The sequence below is a fragment of the Stegodyphus dumicola genome, chromosome 11, assembly GCF_044657685.1.
Source record: "Stegodyphus dumicola isolate Sdum_Otavi_A_Nest chromosome 11, ASM4465768v1".
In the NCBI taxonomy this organism is placed as follows: domain Eukaryota; kingdom Metazoa; phylum Arthropoda; class Arachnida; order Araneae; family Eresidae; genus Stegodyphus; species Stegodyphus dumicola.
Window position 1 is genome coordinate 65,804,900 of NC_140778.1, and position 7,434 is coordinate 65,812,333.

Below are 7,434 nucleotides of genomic sequence, written 5' to 3' on the forward strand. Positions count from 1 at the left end.
CGTCACATGATAGAAGGTCGTGTGTTTTCTATCTATACCGACCACAAGCCACTAATTTTCGCTTTTCGACAAAAGCCTGACAAGGCTTCTCCCAGGCAAATGCATCATCTTGATTACAACCGATTTTAGGCATGTGGAAGGCCCTCAATATACAGTTGCTGATGCTCTGTCCAGAATTGAAGAGGTTCAGTTGCCATCAACAACAGATTTCTCCGCCATTGCTGAATGTCAGAAACAGGACCCAGAATTGCAATATGTTTTGTCTGACAAGTCTTTTCATGGACTTAATTTAGTACCTATGCAGTTAGAACCATATCTTTCACTGTACTGCGATGTGCAAGGTAATGTCGTGCGGCCATACATTTCACTGAAATTCCGGCATGGTATTTTTAGCGGCTGTTATATATGTAACTGTAAATGTATCTATTATTGTCTTTAACTATAACTGTAATATAGAATAGTAGATGAGCAATGTAGAATAATCGATGTTTGTGTACATCTTGTAATCATCACTGAGCACGTACCCAACACATATAAAATACAACACATGGCGCAGCTCGTCGTTGATTAAAAAAGAAAATTTTTTTTTGAAGAACCATGCAGCCTCGGTAAAGATGTTCTAAACAAAAACATCATGGGAAGTTGTTTACTGTGAAATCGAAACTTATATCGCTGGTAAGTGAGTTGTTTATTATTATTGGAAGTGGCTAAAAATACGTATATATAAAGTATTTAAAGTCCTAAATTAAATATGGATGGATTAAAGCCACCAAGTAATCTAAGTTTCGAAGGAAATTTAAGCGAAAATTGGAAGAAATGGAAACAAAAATTCCAAATTTATATGTTAGCGTCTGGTGGTATTACTAAATCACCTGAAATTAAAGTAGCTATTTTATTGCATATAATTGGTGAAAAAGCACTTCAAAAATTTAATACTTTTAATTTAAGTGAAGAAGATAAGAAGGATGTTGACAAAGTAATTGAAGCTTTCGAAAATTTTTGCATACCGAAAGCAAACGAAAGTGTTGATAGACATATATTTTTCTGTCGAACACAACATGTAGGTGAATCGTTTGATGATTTCTTAACCGATTTAAAGAAATTAAGTAGCAACTGTGGATTTGCAGAATTAAAAGATAGTTTAATAAGGGATAGAATAGTAAGTGGAATTCTAAATAAAAATCTCAAAGATAGATTATTAAGGGAAGATCAGTTAACATTGGAGAAATGTATTAAAATGTGTAAAGCTTCTGAATTAGCAGAACTTCAGCTGAAAACTTTAACTGAAGAAAATAAAATAGAAGCTATCAAACGTAATAAATTTCGACCTTCAGAGGAAAAAAGTCAGCCTTGTAAGAAAGACTATCATGTAAAACAAAGTACTAAATCTTCTTCAAACTATCAAGGAAATAAGTACAATAATCCAAAACCATGTAGAAAATGTGGAACTTTTCATAAGTTATACAACTGTCCTGCTTATAATAAGATTTGCTTGTACTGTAAAAAGAAAAATCACTTTTCTAAAATGTGCACTTTTAAAAATGTTAATGTTGTACAGAATAATTTAGAGCATGAGTTACATAATAATGGTAATGAATATATTTTAGGGTCAGTAGAAGATATAAAGCCATTTTCTAAAAATAAAACCGAATGGTTTGAAAAACTAAAAGTAAACATATCTAAATATTTATTTGTTAAGTTGGATACTGGAGCTCAGTGTAATGTGCTACCATTGCCTAAATTTAAGAGAGAAATGTTTGACTAAATCAAAAGTCACTTTAAATAATTACAATGGTACTACGATTGATGTAGTTGGAAAATGTAAATTATTATGTGAAACATCAAAAGGGGACAAGGATGAAGTAGAATTTCAAGTCGTAGCATGTGATAAAACTGTTCCAGCTATTTTAGGTTTACCTACATTGCAAAAATTAAGCCTAATACAAAGGATTTGTACAGTAAATCCTGATTCTAATGAAAGGTTACCAGAACTTTTAAAAGGATATCAAGATTTGTTTAAAGGAACTGGGAATTTAACTGGATATACATATCATATTAAATTAAAACCAGGAGCTGTTGGTAAAATAGAACCTTGTAGGAAAATTCCACTTAGCTTATTAAATCCATTAAAAAAGGAATTAGCAAGAATGGAAAAAGATGGTATTATAAAGAAAGTTAACCAACCAACAGAATTCGTGAATTCATTAGTGGTAGTAAGGAAAAAGGATGGAAATTTAAGAGTGTGTTTAGATCCTCAGCACCTTAACCAAAATACACTGAGAGAACATTATCACATACCAACCTTTGAAGAAATTTCATCTCAAATGACAAATGCAAAGGTCTTTAGTATTTTAGCAAACAAAGCATTTTGGCAAATTAAACTGTCAGATTCAAGTTGTGAATTTACTACATTTAACACTCCGTTTGGTAGATATTGTTTTTTGAGGTTGCCATATGGACTGAGTTCATCACCAGAAGTTTTCCACAGAAGTTTTTCTGAAATTTTTAGTGATTTAAAAGGAGTTCAAATATATATAGATGACTTATTAGTTTGGGGTAATGATAAAAAAGAACACGATTCAAGATTAAAGAAGTTGTTGGACAGAGCCAGAGAAAAATTGAGAAAAATTAATTTAAATAAATGTAAATTTGGGCTGAATGAAGTGAAATATATGGGACAAATATTTTCTAAAGATGCTTTAAAACCAGATGAAGACAAAATTAAGGCTATTCTAGATATAAAACCACCAAAAAATGTGAAAGAATTAGAAACTTTCCTAGGAATGATTACATATGTTTCTAGATTTATACCTAATGTATCAGAATTGACATCATGTTTAAGAGATTTGTTGAAAAAACAAGTTATCTGGAACTGGAATGCAACACATGAAAAAGCATTTAGAAGACTAAAAGATGTCTTGGTAAATAAACCAATTTTACAGTATTATGATATAAACATACCAGTAGTTTTATCTGTAGATGCATCTCAAGAAGGACTAGGAGCAGTCTTACTGCAGAATAATTTACCAGTGGCATATGCATCTAAGGCATTAACAGATACACAGAAGAATTATGCTCAAATTGAAAAGGAAACTTTAGCTATTTTATTTGCGTGTGAGAAATTTCACCAGTATATATTTGGAAAAAATATTACTGTGGAAAGTGATCATAAACCACTGGAATCAATTTTTAAAAAGCCATTAAATAAATGCCCTGTAAGACTACAAAGAATGCGTATAAGATTACATCCATATCAGTTTGAGATAAAATATAAACCAGGAAAAGAACTTTTTATAGCGGATGCATTATCAAGATCATTCACTGATGAAGGATCTGATTTCTTTGAAGGAGAAATAGAAGCTCATGTTGGATTAGTTGTAGAATGTATACCAATGTCTAATGGTAAAATGGAAGTTTTTCAACTGGAAACAGAAAAAGATGAAGAACTACAAGTTTTAAGAAAATTAATTAAAACTGGATGGCCAGATGAAAAATGTATGGTTCCAGAACTGGCAAAACCATATTTTAACTTCAGAGAAGAACTATCAGAAGCAAATGGATTAATATTTAAAAATTCCTGTGTTGTTGTACCAAGAAGTTTACGAAAAGATATGTTAAGCAGAATTCATTATGGTCATTTAGGAGTAGTAAAATGCAAGATCAAAGCAAGAGAAATATTATATTGGCCAGGAATGTCCAAAGAAATTGAAGATTTGGTACTGAATTGTCAAACATGTTTAAGTTTACAAAAAGCTAATACTAAAGAACCAATGATATCTAAAGAAATACCTAATGGTCCATGGGAAGTATTGGGAACAGACCTCTTTTACTTTCAAGGAAGAGATTATCTAATAGTTATAGATTATTTTAGCAAATATGTTGAAATTGGACATTTGGAAGATTTGTCAAGTGTAGCAGTGATAAAGCAATTGAAATCAATTTTTGCAAGACATGGTATTCCGAAAATAGTATATTCGGATAATGGTCCACAATATAATTGAAGAAAATTTAAAGATTTTGCAAGAAGATGGAATTTTGAAACCAGAACTTCAAGTCCAAAATACCCACAATCTAATGGAATGGTTGAAAGACATATTCAAACTGTCAAGCGAATGTTAGAAAAAGCTGTAGTTGACAACAAGGATCCATATTTAGTTTTACTGGAATATCGTAACTCTCCTATTTCAGATGAAATTAAGTCACCTGCAGAATTGATGTTTGGAAGAAAAGTAAATGGATTGATGCCTATAAAAGAGAATTTTGTCCAAGCTAAACGATATGAAGACCATAAACAACATTTACTGAAGAGACAAACCTTACAAAAAAGTTATTATGATAGGAATGCAAGACCATTAAAACCACTGAAAACAGGAGATCATGTTTACATAAAAGGAAAGGGAAAAAACTAAATGAAAGAGGGAAAATTATAGAAGAAGCAGAAAGACCACGTTCATATAGGATTATAAGAACAGATGGAAGAATTGTAGAAAGGAACAGAAGAGACCTTCTTAAAGGAACTAATCAGGAAGAGTTTGCAATACAAAACAACTATGAGAATGAAGTTATAGATGAACCCGAGATACATGAAAATAGTAGGAGCACTACAAATTTATATGTGCCTGTAAGTCCTTCAAAATCTAACAGAAGTGTTGTGTCACCAAATAGTGAAAGAGGTATAGTATCATCAAATTTTTCAAATGGACATAACTACGTCACTCGATCTGGTAGGACTGTTAAGAAACCTTATTATTTAAAAGAATATGTTTAATTTTACTACTATTATTATTTTTTATAAAAAAGGGAGATGTTATACATGTAACTGTAATTGTATCTATTATTATCTTTAACTATAACTGTAATATAGAATAGTAGATGAGTAATGTAGAATAAACGATGTTTGTGTACATCTTGTAATCATCACTGAGCACGTACCCAACACGTATAAAATACAACACAGCGGCCTCCATAATTTATCCCATTTTGGCATCCGTGCTTCTCGCACGTTAATTCAACAGCGTTTTGTATGACCTGGTATGCAGAAGGACATCGCTGCATGGGCAAAGTCATGTACAGACTGTCAAAAATCAAAAATTCACAGGCACACTCGAACTCCATGTCAACGCTTTGAGTTACCATCTGCTCGCTTTAGCCACGTACATATCGATTTGGTTGGACCCTTACCCCAATCACTAAGTTATACATATCTTCTTACGTGTGTCGACAGATACACACGTTGGCCAGAGGCTATCCCTATTGTAGGTATGTCAGCCGATACTGTGGCAAAAACCTTTTTTCTGTATGGATTTCTGTATGGATTGGGGTACCCGAGTACGTTACCACGGACCAAGGACTTCAGTTCGAATCTCAATTATTTACTGCACTAACAAAATTCTTGGGAACTAAAAAGATTCGTACATCACCGTACCACCCGAATTCCAATGGACTTGTCGAGAGGTTCCGTCGCTCTCTTAAACAGGCCATTAGATGCCATACTGCTATTCACTGGGTTGATGGCCTTCCTACTGTGTTGTTAGGACTTAGAACGGCTATCAAAGAGGACCTGGGTTCTTCAAGTGCTGAAATGGTTTATAGTACCAATTTACGTTTACCGGGAGATTTTATAAATCCCGCAAAAAACTCACCCAATGTTCATCCCCATGCATTCCTCAAACAATTTCGTGAAACCATGGCTGCTATATACCCTAAGCCCACAAGCATACATTCTTCAAGACCTGTGTTTGTTCCTAAAGAACTCGCTACATCCTCACATGTGTTCTTAGGGTGGGATGCATCAAAAACGTGCTTGGAGCCTACCTATACAAGCCCACACCTAGTTCTAAGTCGCACATCCAAGAACTATCGAATACTAATCGGCGACAAAGAGACAGTGGTGAGCCTTAATCGTCTCAAACCAGCCTTTATCTTAGCACCACAAACTGTCGAGACTGGTACATCAGTCCCACCTCCTTCGAAGATACCTTCATCTATTGGGTCTACATCAACATCTGCTACTACGTCAGTTCTTGTGCCCGGATCCCAGAAAACAAGTGCTCCTCAGCATACACGTTCCGGGCGTAGAGTCCGATTTAACCCTCGGTACTTTTAATTCGTTGCCACTGGAGGGGGAGTAGTGTGGCGACTCTGTAAATATCTGTTGTACTCGCCAACTGCGCGCCGTTATCACTAACTGTTACCGAAGGTGACACGTCTCGTCTCGTCGGTGCGGGAGGGGTGGCTGTGATCACCGAGGCAAGCGGCAGCACGATCGCTGCGCTCCGTAAAAAAGTAAAAAAGTTTTCTTTCCTCTTGGGTGATTATCAATTAAATTAATTTGAAATAATGTTTTTTTCTACAACACCTATATCATTCCAATGAATTTCGGGTCCGATGTTGACGAGAATAAAACAGCGGACAATGTAAGGATATACTCCAAAAGCCTGGAATTTTAAGATAAGTACTTTTCTTTAATCTAAACTAAATCAAATTTCTATAAATAAGTGCCTTAAAATCAATAAATCTAAATTTTTCATCAGTTTAAAGCATTAAAAAATACTTGAAATTGCTCATTGCTTGTGGCTTCCTTTGTGTATCAACTCCAAATAGACGCCAACGTTATCAGTTCACGTCTGTCAACACTTACAGAGCCCTTAAGGAATCTCGTGAGAGGGAAAATTTGGGCATCGCGCTATTTCCCTCTCGGATCTTCTGGATTCTCTTTTCTTTTTAGATCGCTTGAATATAGTTTCGCCTTTAAATAATATTATACCTCACTGATTTTTTCTCATACTGTTCTTTGCTATCTGTTAAATGTTCATATGTAAGGGATGGTTTATTCTTCACCGCCTTAAATGAATTCTTAGAACTATAAGCTTATATAAATAACAGTGTGCCTCATCATTGTGTTATACTAACATTAATTAACTAGTAATAAATTATGATAGTAAAATAATTAATCTTGTAATAAATTATGATAGTTAAATTAATAAATACTGTTTAATTTATGTTTTTAATACATATACTCAGTAATTTACACACACACACACACACACACACATATATATATATATATATATATTGTGTGTGTGTGTGCGGTTGTGGTCTTGTATTGTATATGGTTCTATGTTGTTAGTCTGCTGCTGTTTTTTGAAAAATGTATGAAAATGTTGAGAATGAAAGTAGCATAACTTACTTTGGTTAAATTAATATATACTTTTGTTTGATGACTTTTGTTGATATCTCAGGATGCAAGCATACATATTACTTTATACCATGCTAAATACCTTGATACGAAGCATTTTAACACCGTAAATATTTATTGTAAATGAAGACAGTTACTTCTCCTTTTAACTACACTCATGGACACAATCGTTTTTAGGATATTTTCTACTTCTTTTCCTTTTCTTTCTATAGGCCCTTTTTCCGCCTCTATTATTT